We start from the raw sequence: 18,056 nt of genomic DNA on the forward strand, positions 1-18,056 counted from the left end.
AGAAGTGGTGCTTCTGTACAGACAGAGGGATATGCAAATTTTGTTGGGGGGGAGGGGATTAATAATTATTAACAGCATCATCCTACAGAGCAAGCCAATCATCAGCTCTCCTGTTAATAGGCCTGGGAGCAAGAATACAGAAAAAAACTTGTACAAGAAGCAGCAATTTAACAAGCTCCAGAAAATAAGCCTTGTATTTTCTGGTCTTTCAATTCCCTTTCCTTATCACACATGAAACCTGCAGCTCTCCACGTCCAAGCGGTGACTCTCCTTGGAAGCATCACCTTCACCTTGTCCACACATCCTGCTGTACTCGCTCCCCACACTGCATACGCATTGCATTCTGTCTCATGCTTATAGCTGGCAAAAAGTTACCACTTCCAGCAGAAAAGTAAACAGGAGGAAAAGTACCCCTCCCTCCAAAAAACAGAGATCAGAAAAGATAACTCACTAGCAGGCCTTGTTTATTAGGGTGCCCCCCTGTTTTTCTTTTAAATCTTAGAGAATGAAACTTCCAGTTGTTGACAACAGCCCATAAAAGATGCAGAACATATACAACACCAGCTTCTTGTCTTTAGAGGTAATCTGTCTGTTACTGATGGACTCACGGCCCTGCTGTCACTCGTTCCACACCGACAGGAAGCAGAGCTAGCTAGGATCGCAGTATGATTGCGATTGCCTTGTCCAAGGCCACACACTTAGCTTGTAGCAGAGCAGGGAGCAAGCTGACAAGAGGCTACCCAGTGGCTTATTTCATTGGAGTGGAACTGCAGACCTGATAAGACAGGAGAATAAGCAGTATGCCTATGTTATGTTACCATAGGGTAAAAGATAATATGCATGGACAGTGGCCCAGTTTGCTGTCTGCACAGCCCTGGAAATGCTCACTCCCACGAAGAGTGCAATGCTATGCTTCTCACTTAGCATTCATTAGGTCTTCAGCGGACATTAAGTGCAAAGGCTTATTTACACAGTGTATGGGGAATAATGCAATGATTTATCAATCCCCAAAAGAAAAAAAAAAGCCCAATTTCTCAGCTGAGATTGGAAGAGAAAAAGAGGGAAGGGGCAAATCCTTCGAGCATAAACAGATTGCACTATTTATACACGAAAATGTTTTCTGCATCTATAAACTTACCATGCCCAAGTACTTTAATTAATCGCAGTGGTTGCTATGGTAACCTCCCTGACTCAATTATAGGTCTACAAAGAGGTGCAGTGTATTTATGACAGAGAACCAGGTAACTCTTTTCTGAAACTGAAGTAGAGAGCAGATATCACAAAAATAAAAACCTTGTGCAGTCCCTGTCAGAAGGTACAGGACGGATGCAATGGATTTTTGCTTAATCACCTCTGACCCCCAAGCTCCCTACCAACTTAAATTATCTTATGATTCCACCCACTCCGTAGCCTCTTGAGGGATGATACAACACGGGAGCATCATCGACAGATTTGTGCCAACCTAACTGACTAAACAAAGCCGATTTCATTGGCTCCATCCTGAGCTGAGCTGAGCAGAATGGCAACGTGGCAGGTGGAGAGGAAGAAGATTCTGGTGAGAGAACTGTAGCTTTTGACAGGATGAGTGAACTCACGGGGCCTCCAGCTACTGGGGAACACAGCTTCCACAGGAGGCTGAATATCAAGACCTTAACAGGTAGAGCTCAAGTACTTGACCCTAAAGATAGCATTCTGCTCTACTGCAGATTTTTCCCTCTGACACTGCAAAAACCACAGTCTCTGTTGTTTGTACCTCAGTTCCCCATCTGTAAAATCAGGACTGTACTCGCTAAACAACTTAAAGAGCCAAAAATTATTATCAGCTGCTCCAACTCAGAATGGATAAGGTCTGTTTTAAGGTTACCATCAGATTAATCATGCTAAAGATTGATGATTTATGGACAGTTCTCTCTCCCACCAAGTACTATAGGAGCTACTATTCAGCTGCAGAGGCTGGGCACTAGAGAAGACTCAAAAGTCTCACAAAGACCTAACTACTTTCCTGCATTAGAGCAGACAAACAGTCTGCATTACAATCAGTATTCTGCCTCCAGTAGTGATGTAGATGTTTCAAAAGCAGATGCAATGTTCCCTATTTGTGCCACAGCACTGAATGATCAACAGAAAAGGAAAGGCAGGAAAAAAGAAGTGAGAAGAAAAATGGCATTTCCTCTTAGCCTTATCACCTGAAATCTGAGGACTGATAACCTTTACATGTATTATAAAAATCATCTTGCCATGTGAACTGGGTTCTATTCTCTTCCATATCTGTGTTGCTCCTATCTTCATTTCTCTGGCATCTTTTTTAGGAACGGACTCACATGACAAAAGACACACTACTTTTCCAGCTCACGTGTCTGTCGTCTGTTGTCCTAGATGTGACTTTTAGTCACTGTGGCAAGATATTTTTTTGCCCCTCTACAGATGCTGTCACTTACATTAAGTGTCCTTTTCTCTCATTTTAGATTAAATGCCTTGTTAGATATTTCTAAAGGTGTCTTTAGTGAGACACAGTGATATTTCTTACGATCTCTGCCCCCATCCTTCAAGGTCACAAAGAGAGACTTCAGCTTGTTTCTTAAAGGTTAAATGCAAGTTCCAGAAGAGCAGCTTGAACTTTGGAGAGCTAAAGCAGAAAAGAATCAAACCCTTCAGAGAATACAACATCATTATGTGAGAAGTAGTGAATATGAATGATAAACTAGCAGTTGGAGAAGCGGGACAGAAAATAGCAGCTCTCTTTCTGAACAACAACTTTATCTGTCTTTGCAAACCAACTGCTACCTTTTCATACATTTTTTTCAAGCCTGCCCTGCTCTGAAGAACATTGCAGCCTGCAGAGCAGGAACTTGCCAGAGGCTTTTTATTTCAGCAAAGCCCCCCACCAGCTGTGACTGCGCTCCCTGAAGGATATACAATGTTAACTCTTCAGAAATGGGTATTTTCCAGTCTGTCAGGCAAGTAGATGCCTACTCAAAGTCAGAGTGTTCACAGGTTGAACAAATTTTGCTCTCCTCTTCAACAGGCACTTTAAATCATAAATTCCTGCTCAGCTTTCTACACCCATATTACATTCTCAGGGCTGAAATCGGCCCAATTCAAAGGATCTTATCCTTTAGGAAATACTTTTTTTCATTCTCTACTTTTTCCTGTGCCCGTCATTTTTAGCACTGGCCCTTCCCATTTACTGGGCTTATGACAGATAATGCATAAATTTATATGGTTTGCATACATACTGGAATTCAAACCAGGTTATATTATAATCTCTGCTGGCCTTCAGCTCATTCAACCGAACAACTGTTACAGCACACAGCTTGGCTGTGCAATGCCTATACTTCAAACCTTTGCAGGAAAATCTGAATCTCAATCCAGACTCAGAAAATCAGAATCTCAGTCCAATGCATTGATCCTGCCGCGCACTGTGATCACTGACAGTTAATTTGTCCATTTTGCATCAACTTGTCGTCAGGATCTTGCAGTATTTCACAGTTCTAAAACCCACAGAATATTAGAACTACCAGTGTATAAATGGGTGCTGGGCAGCCACTCTTCATTCTAGCATACCCGCCCTGCAAAACTGTCTGTTGTTCCAGTTAAGTCTGGACTGTTTGGACCCATGTTCTCAGGGCACAAAACCTTGCCAGTGGAAACTACCTGAAAAACTACTTTCATTTTGAGTCTCACAACTGAAAGTTTGTTTTCCCCAAGCACAGGCTGCTAGTATTAGGTCATCCTATTTCATGTTCTTCCACTTTGAGGAAATCCCATCTGCAGTCCCATTTTATTATAGACGGATCTGCTACACTCGTGCAAATGCCCTGTCAAATGAGAGCCTGGAGCGACAAAAATCACAAGCTTCTACTGTTAAATCAACAAGAAAACAACGGGTTTTATAGTGAGAAATTGGCCAACCAGCTCCAAGTAATGTAGTATCATAAGTGGGCTATAGTAAATTTAGGCTGGGTTTATATACATCAAGAATTTTCTTCAGTCTATCAAGGCTCCATCTTTAAAAGTATTTTTTCACTCTTCAGCTTTTGTACTCATACAATTCTGGTAATTGGACGTGATTTGTACCTTGGCAGCATTTGTGGAAGCAGAGTCTGATAGGGAATTAATCCATGCTTCACTAGCATAGTAGTAGTCTCTAAGGGCCTGGATTATCAGGGTTAGTTTAGCAGCTAGCCCTGCTATAGCACATTATACATGACTGGACATCTCTAAGGGCCAGAAAGCACTGCTGAGGAATTCCAAAAATATTTTACTGGAAAACACAGCAAGAGAAAGACATTCTGTTTTCTTCATCACAGTATGGTTTAAGCAATTAAAAGATACAGAGCTAACCTGTTGTAGGCATCAACTACGGTGTTCAGTTATTTCTGCAAGTTCAGGGATGACTACAGTTTATTAAACTACATGAGATTTCTCCTTATCAGCAAATTGACGACTACATTAGGATCACCAATGAAAGGAGCTGTAGACACTGGGACCTTTCTATATATATTTATCTATATTTATACGTGTAAATACATGTATAAAAGAGACACTGGGTTAAAATATATAAGAAAATGGTAGACAGACACTTCCATTTCCAGTTCTCATTATTCAAGAACAAAGGAGATCAGTGGACCGGAAACACAAGAAAACTCACAAAACCTAGGAAATGTTCTGTCATGCCGTGTGCTACTTGCGGAGAGGCGCTAATCAGGTATCAAAATTCTAAACAGGATAAAAAAAGCAAACCCAAGCTATTTAACATATACACAATGAGAAAATTCTACCTTTGCACAGATTTAAGAGAAGAGAAGAGAAGAGAAGAGAAGAGAAGAGAAGAGAAGAGAAGAGAAGAGAAGAGAAGAGAAGAGAAGAGAAGAGAAGAGAAGAGAAGAGAAAAAAGAAAAGAAAAATTGACCTTGCTTCAAGGCATAAATCGACCTCTAATGGATGAGGATTTTTCCTACAAGCAGCTCTTAATTAAAAAGTGCACAAAATCACTTTGCAACATAACTGTTAGTGGTAGCCACTATTGGAGAGGTTATTAAATTAAAGTACTACCAGACTTCATAGTGCCATATGGCCATTCCCATGCCACTAAAGAAATAATTTTTACACATCCAGAGTGTAAGTGGATTACAGTAACTGGTTGCCATCCTGCCTAGAAAAAAAAAACAATCTGAACAAAACCCCCCTAACTATTGTCTCCATATATTCCCCATGGAAACTGGCATTCTCAGAACTAGCTAGAACTATGCAGTCTGTAGAACTATATAAATAAGAAGGAACGAAGGGATGCAGGACACGCATAATGGTAGTAGCTGTAAGGCTTGGTTTGGAACTGAACCCAGATACTCATGTGACTGAAGAGTGATCCTTGCCATTCAACATTGTGGCTACGGATTTAAGGAGAGACATACAAGCAGTGCACTGACAAGCCCAAACACAATCATTTCTGCGATTCACAGTTTATCTTTTCAGATTTCCTCTCTTCCTATTCCTCTGGTTCTTCTTCCAAGGGAGATTAGATGTGGAAAACAGCAGGCTGACCTTTAACACTGCTCTAACACTTCACCTTCTTCAAGTCCTTTACAAAACAGCTAATTAAACCTATTGTTGCCCCAGTACAATACAGAAAGCGCTATCCCTGGCACTGGAGATCCAATTCTCCTCCTAATTGCCTCCTGTATGGTACATTCTAACAGGTCAGACTATCTAAATCAGCACTGCTTCACTGCAGCGAAAGGAGCTTTGCCAGTTTACACCAGTTGAGGTCATGGCTATATTGAGTCAAAAGTATTCCTTGGAAGTATGTACAAAATGATTAGGACTATTACTACATGAAGTATTGAACACCTTTCATATTTTACCAAGAAACTTGGCGAAGCACATATAGACATACTGAGAATCCAGCTAATGCCACTAAAAAAAGGTCATTTAGGACATTGGAGATCACAGCCCATGTTAGGATTACACCTCTTCCATCTCCATTTCAGTTCTGTCTTTTAAAAAACAAAGGCTGTGGAAACTTGGAGCTTAATACTTGATGTAAAGGTAGAAGCTCATCAACATCAACAACACTGCCTTTGTAGTATCAGTCTTTGAATATAAACCTCTATGTGAATCTAACACTTGACCCCACACTTTTACTAGGCAGAGAATTATATGCATAGCATCATCTGCAGATTTAAACAGGTTCTGTAAAGGCATTTTTAGCAAAGTCAGTAAACAGAAATTGTCTCAAACTTGGGTAAAACAAAAGCATGTGTTGCTAAGATCCTGTAACAAATACTAATAACCCGGTGAGTATTTGCCCTGTATGAGCTGACCTTATTGCATATGAACAGTTCATCTATAATGCATTTAACTCAAGTTCTTCCTGTTGTAATGAATTAACTGCACTCTAGCGGACTGCCACTGAGAACTTGTTTGGGAAAATAGCTCCAATAAAAAACACATCAATAATAACACCGCCAAACCATTTAACAGTCAGGAAATGCTTAAACAATGATTTTTTTTCCCTTCTCTTGTCAGAAAGTCTTCAGAGGATATAAACATTCCATGATAATCTTTTGTAAACCGAGTGCAAGCAATGCTATTTTTTTTTATTTAAAAGTATCAATAAATAAATAAGAAAAAATAGACCCACAATGGGATGCAATTTCTTCTTCAGGCTTAGAACACGATGTTCTTACACCACTTAGTTACTTCACCAAAGTAAATTCTCTCTTAATGGCTGCTGACAACAGATGACATTTGCATTGCAATTTTTTTCAAAACTTTTGAGAGGTACTCAGATTTCTTAAAGGTAATGCTAAGCTGATATTTAGATGATACTATCTAAAATGATGGCACTGTCTAATTGTTTTCATGAGATCACCCAGTGAGGTTCTAATGTATTATTTATATTACTGGATGGGCAAACCATTGCACTAAGTGCTATATGAATATATAACCGTGATGTTCCCTGTCCTAGGTAAACGGTAAAGACCTCAAGTGGAGAAGGCATTTAAAACATATGCTTAACGTTAAAAGCATATTTTAAAACTCACTGAAGTCAGTCTTCCTTTTGTAAAACATACTAATCATCCATCATACAGGTTACGTAGTATCCAAGAAAACTACAAGCTCCTATATATTTTTGCTGGCTACTAACTGCTGTAATGTAATTATACGTTGCCCGGAATACAATAGCTGTTCTAGTATATATACCTGCACCATAAAGGCGGGGAGGAGGGATCTTAGCCCACTAGATTAAGTATTGCTAAAGGAATCACTATAATTATTCAAACAATGAGTGAACATTCATACTCTTACAAAAAGACGACAATGGCCAGTTTGTTAGTCTGAAGTTGCCTCTTCCAAAAGAGATGACATCTCAACAGACATGCTGCCAAAACACTACACCTCGGAAAATATTTTAATGCTTACTTTCTCTTTCATATGCTGTTACATTTCAGAAAGTGTATGCGGCTCCTATTCACTTTAAAAGAGTGGAACTGTGCTAATATGAAAAGAAAAGGAGGGAAGAATCAGACCAGAGAAGTTCAGGGAATTCAACAAAGTTTACCCAAATATAAAGTTAAAGCAAACAGTTTGATGATTATGCGACAAATGTTGAAATGACAACAATTTTCTTGGCTTCCTTGCACCGGCTGAATATGCCATTATTTTAAGGATTAGTTGTTCTTCTACAAATGATTTTCCTCCTTCCTTCTGACTTGATTTTCACTGCACAGCGGAAGATTTTAGAATGGCCCAGTTTCATCTTTCACAAGTAATCAGTTAGCGTGGCTATTTTTTCCACAAGAGCAGTTTCTCATTTTTATATACAGCATTTTCCTATATCACCCATAACCACAAGCCGTGACAGGCAACACCTGACCACAGGGGGGGCAAGGAAAGGGTGATGGGGAATTGATCTGTGGTCAAGCCACAGTGACACGTAGTAAACAATGAATCAAAAGACATGGACAAGGCTTTATCTTGAGTCACTAAACACTTCAGAATGTTCTCTTTTGCACTCAAATCTTTAATCACCTTTAAAAAAGTTCACAATTTAGTCTAATTCTTTTATCATGTTCAGAAAGTTAACAGTTTTTGGTTTAAAAGTGAATTGCTAGAACTCCACTAAAAATGAAATAATTGTGGTCTTAGAAACGACCTGAATTCAGCCAAATGTTTTTTGATACTTGCTTTTAACAGTTAAGAGTTTACTGCCACAAAGTGATACATTGTAGTTGTAACCCAGTAAGCTTCTTTCAGCCTGCGAATAAAGATTGCACTAGCAAAGAACTAAGAAACCTCCATCTTACACCTTGCTTTCATGGTAAGGTTACTCAAAAGTGTTGTACCGTAATGAGGTAGCAGCAGCACAATGATCACGGCTAGACAAACACAACATCCTTTGCATCATATGCTATAGAGTTCATATGCAGCTTCATACATTAGAAACTGTTTTTATGAAGTGAGTGAACGCTGAGAAATGATGGAGAAGGTCGGAGAACTTTCTCTGCGCCCTCTTCCTATGAGCAAGGAAGCACACAAAATCATCAGCTTTACCCAGGCTTTTAGAGGGATGCTGCACCTATCTCGCGGCCCGTTGCCCCATTCTGCACATTAGCTGTACGCTGCTCTGCGTATCCCTGCACAGGTTTCACCAGTTCCAGTTCTTTACAATTGCAAAGTGGTATCATGCTTAGTAGCATCGGTCTCTCTGTTTGGAATTTTAAGATAAACTTTTCCTTCTTGCCTCTGGCAACGTGTGGTCTAATTGGATGTTATACAAGGAAAAAGCATTTCAGAGGTGCTACGAAATTATAAAAACCAACACAGGAACTGTGCATTTAGGCAGACAGAGACCCAAAAGCTTCACTGACTTGCATTTTGTACTCTGAGACGGATGAATTGCACAAGGCTGTCAGTTCCTGAAGTGCCATGAATCTTGCACGATTGGGCTGAGACCTCCTCTCACTGTCCATCTGCTGTTTCATTTGCTTCCTGTGCAGTGGAGAAAACAGGGGGGGTTCTGCGTGGGCTCACCGGGGAGTAGCTGTTTAAGGCATCAGACAACAAAACTATCTATTGGCAAGGCTCCTACCAGGCACAAGACCCACCCACCACCATGGGCTATACAGTAATCAAACTACTGCCTATATGGACAATGACATCAGTAGCCAGCTCTTCAGGATTTCTTGCCCAAATTTTGAGAATCTGGGGATTCTCACCAGCACTCATACCTGAACAAAAGAAGATTTTCCTCAAAGTGCTAGCACAAGAGAAACACAACGAACCTGATGATCACGGCTCCTTACCACAACTTACTGACTCTGGTTCAGTTTCATCTGGACTGATGCAGTGAAAGAACAAACAATAAAGCAAGGATCATCATTAGTTACTAAAAAGAACTAAATGCAATGCATAAACCAGCAAGGATGGGGGTGGAAGAGCAAATGGTGAATAAACTTGGCAAGAACAGACATGGATTTCATAGTTATTCCTCATCTCTCTCACACCCACCCACCCCAAAGCTGGGTGATTACAGAAACAGATGTACAGTTCTAGAAAGCCAATGAATCAATACACAGTTAAATTACACAACCCATAAAAATCAATGGAACCACAAGATGTAACACTAGGATATAAAAATCCTGCAAACAATAAATAAAGCAAAGCCATATTTAGGGACTGTCTTGCTATCTATGTCTGAAGTAGAGCTTGGGCACATTGTCAGCACCTTAGCAAATTACTATCAAAAAATAAAAGCCTACAAACAATGTAGCTGTACAGATCTCACACATTCCCATTTTCCCCTTAAATGCCAAATATTCCAAAATTTACAGCCATTTCCTTTATGTACCTTAGAGTTTCTGAATGTAGCACATACACCTTGTTCCTTTTCTGCAGAAAGGCCACTGTAGCATAACTTCCATTTCCATTCGCATCAGTATTTGAGAGGACTGGATATGTCTCGCAATCAAATCGGACCATACTCAAAAGATGCATGCAGTTTCAACTGTAACATCTCAAACATTTCAGAATTATTATTTTAAATTCTGCTTTTTCTTTGTTCCCATTTATTTTTCAAGAGAATGGAAAGAAAAGACAACTGCAGTCAAATTAATGTATATTTATAGAATGCATTGATTACACTGTTTGCTCATACTGTTTCTGGAAACGAAAATCAGACCCTATGTCCTTAAGGGGCTCAATTTCCTCTTCACTGATTCATCTCTAACAGTTTACTTAACCGTGTCTCTAAGCATCTCTGTGGTTGCATTGATTGCAGTGGGACAACTGATTTCCACACACATTCATTCTTGTCTGCCTCTCAGTGCTACTATAGAAGCCCTGAGTTTTCTACATGACATTTGAAAAAATTTATGATACTCCTCTTCTTCGAGAAGCTAACATTCAGAACCTAAATCCTAAATAGCAGTAAAAATTCAATAAGGACAACGAGGTGCACATGCCTGTCATGTCATCTGGATGAGGAGGGGCATTCATCATGTGGAAACAGGGAGCACTGGTGTACACACAGAAATGGACTGGGACTCATATTAAAAGTTAGCGGGGTGGCTCCACTCTCTCTGCTCTCAAAACCCAGCATAACTGACAACGCTTCAGCCTACGCACTGAAGATGCTGTGTTGTCTCTTTCTCATGTGACACCTGGATGTAAAGTGCCTGGCACTAAGCATTCAGCCACTTTTCCTCATGCATTGTTACCACAGCAAAAATGAGGCCTGGAAAAACTTATTAACAAAATTTTGGAGAAGTGAACAGAATTTTAGTAAATGCCACCCAGAATTTGCATGCTGGTCACTGATACCAATCTGTTCTGTGCCTGCCACAGTAACGGCTAGTTCCTTAGCACAACTGCTTCAACAGCATTGCTGGTCCAGCTCACTGAATTCACAGTTAAATGACTAATGCCTTTCTTGTCACTGACATTCACAAGATATAACAGCAGACAAAAGAAAAAAGCTCAAAACTACAGTCTAGCCACTTTCCCATTCTCAGACTGACCATAGTTGTCCACTCCACAGAGAAGAGCAAACTGGAGGTTCGGGTTTCCTGGATACTTCTTCCCAGCTCAGCTGAGACTTCAGATTAAAGCAATGTCGGCTATCTTTTTCCTATATCTGTATAAAAGATGCTCATTTTGCAACATGTTCAGAAACCTCTGGAATGCCAGCTGTGTTGCCAGAAGAAGCAAGGCATGGTAGTTTCAGACAGTTCTGGTTTAGCCCCGCAGTCAGTGCTGCACAGTGTGACAAACACTCTTCTAGCAGATGACAGTGGCTGTGCAGCCCCATCCCGTAACAAGAAAGTAGCAGAGGAGGATCCCAGTTTTCTTTGTCTCCAAAGACCTAGACCAATAAACATTTTGTATAATACAAAACTGAAGAGCTAAAGATTAGTAATACTGAATGGCCCCGATGCCTGCCTTCAGCTCCTGGCAATCTTTTACTCCTTCCACAAAGGTTCCCATTGTGTATATTGCACATACAGCTACATACTCCTATATTCAGACATGCGCCCTTCATGAACACAACAGAAATTCTGGATCCATTTCTCATTATCATTTCATAAGTTGCAGGATTTAAGGCTTGTTTGTGTTATAGCTGCTGATGTTAAAGTAACACTTACCCTGAAGCTTTCATAAAATTTTCAGAACTGCTATTATTTTTAACCTACTGCCAGAGGCAAATCTTCTAGCAGAACGCAGCTGTAAGAGGTCATCTATTTCCTCCTAGTAAGCAAACTCAATTTCCTCATCAGGGCAATAAATATTACCACCAATAATCTAAGTGCAAAACAATTCCCACTTCCATTGCCACCATGGTAGAACATTGTTTCAATGATGATTTAGTCAAAGCTGCACTTACCCCCCCCGATCTCCATTTTTAAGGGAAAAGAAATTACAGTAAAATTAAACAGCTTCCCATTCAACAGTGGGAATTTTTTTACATACATTCTAGGTTAACACCTCCTATTCTTTTTACGAGCTACACTCAAATCCTCAGAATTTGTCATTTAATTCAAATTGGTCTACAGAAATAGTAGGTTCTTTTGAAAGCTGTAACATAAGATCATTAAAACATACAAAAGACTTTATCTGTTATGGGAAAAAAATATGTATACAAAGGAGGGGGGAAGAGGAGATCTCAAACACAGGAAAATGACAGTATTTTCTGCCTTAACCTCTTCAGCTATAGTTGCTAAGTAACCATGACACACCACTGTGTATTCTCTGCAGCGTCTGGTCTGCAGCCTGACAGTTTGATTAATTCTTCTGAGTACCAAACCTACATGGTGAATATTTTAAATACTTAAGCATTTATTGGGGGAGGGGGGGCGCACGACAGAAAAAAAAAGACCTTCTATGATTTATACATTAAGTTTTATTACTAGGCTGCCATATTTAGATGGGAAACTAAAATCCTCTTCCAACAGAGGAAGGTGATATATGTAGTGGTTTCTTCCTCTAACATTTTTGCCTCACATAGCAGTAAATATATTTCTCCATCCTCAAAAGCATGCATGTTTAATTACATGTATCAACGTTTGTAAAGAAACGGTAAAATAACAAACCCCTACATTGACATTGCATTGTCCTCTAAGTGTCTACATTTCTACATAAGGAAGTTCAAAAAATCAACAAATATTACTGAGTCAGTGTACACATAAAGCAAAACTCTGGATCTTACCTATTTATACCAACTCTAGCTTCAACACTTCCACACTATATATTACAGCTGAACAGGAGATTAATTAATACAGATTTTAAAAATCCTTTTACCTCTAAAAGTTTCAAGCATTCATGAAATTATGCCTGCCTTTCCCACTCCTGTCCGTTTGTTCAGACTGTTTTGGGAAACACAGAGGGAGAAAAAATGCGGTACTTGCTTAGAGAAGCTTTTTTAATTGCAAGTGTAACACCGTGCAAGCCATCACTACATCAATTGCTTGACAGTCAGTCAGTGCTGGGGTGAGGTATCACAGAAAGGCATGGCCATATGCAGCATAGTGCAGGAAGAAGAAACCTCTGCCCATCTATAAATACAGGGGGGATTTACAAAGCCAGAAATTGTTTTCAAACTGGCATTCAAGCAGGGCACTGGGACCAAAGCAGGTGTCTTCGCTTGATCTTCAACAAAGGAGACTCCCAGGTTGTACTCTTTGGATGACTAACAGCACACACAACTGCCACAGGTTGTAAGGTGTTTGCTCTTCTCCTTTGTTGCCAGTGGTTCTATCCAACTTTCAGTAGACAGAGCAGTAATAAAATATTCTCTTACATGGTACTCAAATATTTAAAAAAATTATGAATGGAAAGAAAAGGCGTTCACAAAACAAACCTTTTGCTAGCTAATGCAGCCAATGCTAAAGGACTATTTGAGAACTCCCACCTCTTATCTTCCAAAGAAACCATCGTGTTTCTCCTGCGCCACTGACCTTCTGAATGGTAATAAAAATGGAATTCCCTTTGTTTCCATTGTAATGTAATTGTGTCATGCTTGCTAAGTACAATTTGACTTGATTGACTAATCAGGCACTGCGGATTACCAGTCTTTGAGCAATCAGTCTGTCTGGTCACATAGAATATTTCCTCTTAACTCTAAGGAACTTTATAGAGACTACAGTGTATCCTCTACCAGTAGGAAATGCTTTCCTAATATAGGACTTTAAATGTACCATGCAATTTACTAAAAGCAGGCAGAGATCTTTATGCATTCTTACTAGGAATGCTCTCTGGTAGAAAGATAATATTCCTGTTAGGATGCTTCCTGGAAATGCTTTGTCCTATCTTTTGCTCCAGCAATTACCCTACTCCATTGCCTCAGACATCTATAAATATTGACAAAATTAAAAACACTGGATTAAAATGTGATCAAAATTATATTTTTGGTCTATTCTTATTTATTTTGTCTCTTGAAAGGAGGAAAGTCTAATGCATACATAATTACAGCTAGAAATCTACTCTTTGATATTACAGAAGGCCCAGAAGCAGAAACACTATCTCTATCAGAGACTGTTCATTAACAGAACAATATAAACAGAGCTGATACTATGTGTCTTAGCTACAAGCTAATACATCTGATATCAAGTAGCATTTCCTGACTATTCCAGGTCTTTATCCTGAAAGAAACCTCTACCAAATAACCGGAGCCCTCCTGCAGCTAGGCTTTTATAGAGTCTGCAGATTTCCCCCTCAAGTGCACGCACATGGTTACATGTTCCTCTCCCAGGACTGCACTCTATCAGCTGCAGTCACTTTGCTGCTCAGAGCTGGCAGCTCTTGTGTATGGTCATGCCTTCTTCTTCAGGAGCTTCCACAGGGAGAGAAATGAAAATGAAATTAAACCCTTAGGAAGACCCTGGATTCCCAATTTAAATAAAATATTCTCTACTGCCTTACATCCACAGGTACTCTTCACATATACAAGAGAACGAGGAGCTTCTATATATGCAATTATAAAAATCATAATGTATAGGAACCCTTGGAAGCAGGCAAACTTAAATGTAGCTGGGTTTATGACCTATTGACAAACTTCTCATTGTGCTAGAGGACAGGCTTCCACTGCATCGCATCTTTGTGGTTCTATGCTCAGGCTTGTACTGGTTTCCACTCCCTCACACACAGGTTGACAGAGAATTTTTGTTTTGCTGGGCAAGAACTGAGCACTGAGTCGTATTACATTCATTGTCACAGTGCAGGAGAGTCCTAGTGACTTGAGTACTCCTTTTTTTTGTTTGTGCTCATTTTATCGTATTCTCAAAGATTCCTTCTGATCTACCAACTAGTCAATATAACACAGAACATGCTACCCAGAACCATTCTTCAAGTCATTTTTGCTTAGCCCTTCATTTTTCCCTTGTGGCTGCTTGGTGGTAGGTTTGTGTTTGTTTGTTTGTTTGGTTTTTCTCCTCTGTCTCCCCCTGAAGCTCTTTTTTACTACTCTTTATTGCAAAGGTGTTTTCCTTTGGCTTAGATCATCGATTTCCTGAGCATAACTCACTCCCGCATCTCTGGGATGCTTACTAACTGTAAGAGCTACTTCTGCTCACTCTGATTGATTTCTTAGGACAAAAAAAACCCAAGCAATGAACCTCTACTGAGGAACGGCTGAGTTTTGCCATGCAAAAGAACTTTACAAAGTAATTCAAGACCATACGCAGAGAGAAATAGCAGCTTAGTATCAGTAGGTTATTGTTTTGTAGTAAGAGAAATAAACTAAAAGTGAGAACTTTTTTAGGGACATTTTCTTTCAAAGTATTCTCACTACAGTGTTTTTAAATCGTATTTGCCCCAAAAATGGAAGAACAATACCTACTTTGGTCAAGCTTATTTTCTTCCGTCTGATCACTGGGGTGTAAGATTATGATGACTACTTTGAAAGCTGCTACACAGATGCTATTGGTATGATTTACTCCTGCTGGTCACAGCCTGCAAGACCTGCAACAGTCTCAAATGCACTACTTGGATGCTCTTGAAATTAATCCAGACGGAAGTGCAACTTCCTGCCACAGAACACAGCTCTCCGTAGCCAGTTCTCCATAGCAAAATTAGTCATTCTTTGTGGTTTTACCCTAGACAAAGATATCTGATTTGGGTTTTATACATCAAGATGTAAACACTGAAGTGAGTTTTCAGAAGGAAAAGAAGCTTTCATTTTAATCAGTAAAGGCAACTTTATAGAAAGTTTATTTTAGCAACTAAACATGTAATGCTTCTTTTTTACTTGTACGTTACTGGCAGTAAGAACTTTCTTGCCTTTTTCTAGTTAGGAGCCTTTATTAAACTGCAATTTAGGAACCTTTTTATGAACTACCTTATAAACTGAGTTCCAGCTGTACCATAACTTTTTGCTCATTACCTGCTTTGCAAGCATCCTAGAATTACACTTGCACTGCAGTTTTTACTCCTACTAGCTCTGCTCTGTATTTTGTAAACATTCCTCCTGCACTACCTCATGCTTCAGCTTCAAATCCTTCTCCAAAATTGAATGCTTCAAACTCAATTCCTTATTATTGTAAAGAATACTTTTCATTTATATCACTTTTCAGCAGAACACTTCAAACTTCGCAAACACTGAACTACACAGCAGCTGTTCAAGATTATTACCAATTTTCCAAAGACTAATAAACCAAGTTTAAAGGGTTGGTATGTCCTACACAGCAAGGATTAGAATGCAAATTTTCTTTACTATGTTTTATTTGTATATGATCCTCAGTCACAAATCAAGATTCCATTATGCTTGGTGGCACACAAATACAAATTAAAACCAGGCAACTACTGTTTCCCCACTCCCAAAGTTGAATGTCAAAACATTATTCAGGATACAACTGCAGAAAGGGATAGTAATGCGTGGGCACATGCACTAATAGTGTTTAATTCTAGTTAAACAGTTTTAGGATTTAGTAATCCTTAGCTTCAGCCTCTTGATTTAAAGACACTCTCCTCACTGAACAAGCAAGCAAAACCCTGTAAAGGATTTGATATGGGAAGTATTTGAGCTTCATCATTGAATTCCAAAAATAACTTTCCAGTGTACTGCAATTTCAGTCCAGTTTAGCATCAAGTGTTTAACTTTTGTCTGTTAACTTACCAAGCTGAATGCTCCACGCTTTTGTGTTCTTACCTGTTTTTGATCAAAGCATGACTTTACGTTTGCTTCTATAACTGCACGCTAAATTATTAATAACCTATCGGCTTCACCATGGCTTAGCACAACAGAGCTGATGACATTTATGAGAAGTGACACGTTTAAATGCATGTAACTTTGAGTTCTTCTTTCCTCTTTAATGGAATCATGATGAAGACATCTGTTGCGCCAGGCAAAGAATTACTTCAGCACGACATGATCAAAAGCCGTGGAAGAACATAAAGCCAGAATCTAGAAGTCTCCAAGGAAGAATAAAATTAATAGCTTTGTAGGCAGATTGATCTCCTGATTATTGTTAGCAGCCTACTCCAAAGAAAGGGCGATGTTACAGATATCATATGATCTTTCCTTGTTCTTGTATAACATATGATAAGAGCAGCTGAGGTGATGTTATCTACCTTTCCTCAATCTTTTCTCTCTGGCACCTATGGACTGCTTACTGGTACAAGTGCTGCAGCTGAGCTGGTACGGGCAGTTCACTTCATCTCTGTGCTCTGTCATTTCCCTCTCTGTCAACTTCAGACTGAATACACTTCACAGCCACCTAAAAATCTTCTTTCTAGACTAAAAATTGACCTTCTGGCTTGTTTTATTGTATAATTAGAATGAATAGATGAATACTTACCTTCTGTATATTTTACTCTGCTTGCTCCCCCTCAAACACATGCTTTGCAGCATTTTTCATAATGTGAAGGTGCTCTGCAATTATGCTGGAAGTGAGTGGATCTGAATGATTACTCTCCAGTAAACATCTCTTTTTTCATTTACTTTTTGGCACAATGGGCTTCCCTGTCCTCTCCAGCTGAGGTCTGATCTCCCCCCACAGCTAGGAGGAGGTCATCTATCAGCACTGCAAAAGCTATTGCTTATACTGTGAGCCATTCCAAACTTGGTCCGTGAGACTGGCATAAATTAGGCATTGCCACGGTACTTTGTCACCTCTCCTTCACTGGTTATTAACACTTTTATAACTGGCATGCTACATGCTTGGAACAACTGCATTATGTTATGTCTTTATAATGCTTTTTAGGCAGATGATAGCTCACGCTCCCATATACTCAGAAATTACAGGCTTGTTTCAATGAGGACCACGGTGTATTCATGACGTGCTAACACAACCACAAGAGCTCTTGGTGGCTCGGATTGAGGGAAGCGCAAGCACAAGTCACTCCGTGAATCGCCATGTAGACATATTCTGTGATTGCACATTGACTCCTTTTATTATTATTATTTACTTAGATCCTCTCCTTGGTCTACAAGGAACGCACAAACTTATAAGGAGAACTTACACTTCCCTAATGCTACAGGGAAATGAGATGCATCAGTCCCATGGGTTTAGGCTAAGCCATGAAGTTTGGATCCTTACTACTATTTATATTTGTGGGTATCT

Source organism: Nipponia nippon, unplaced genomic scaffold (assembly GCF_047370975.1).
Source record: "Nipponia nippon isolate SJK-2023a ecotype South Korea unplaced genomic scaffold, ASM4737097v1 scaffold_27, whole genome shotgun sequence".
NCBI classification, from domain to species: Eukaryota; Metazoa; Chordata; class Aves; order Pelecaniformes; family Threskiornithidae; genus Nipponia; species Nipponia nippon.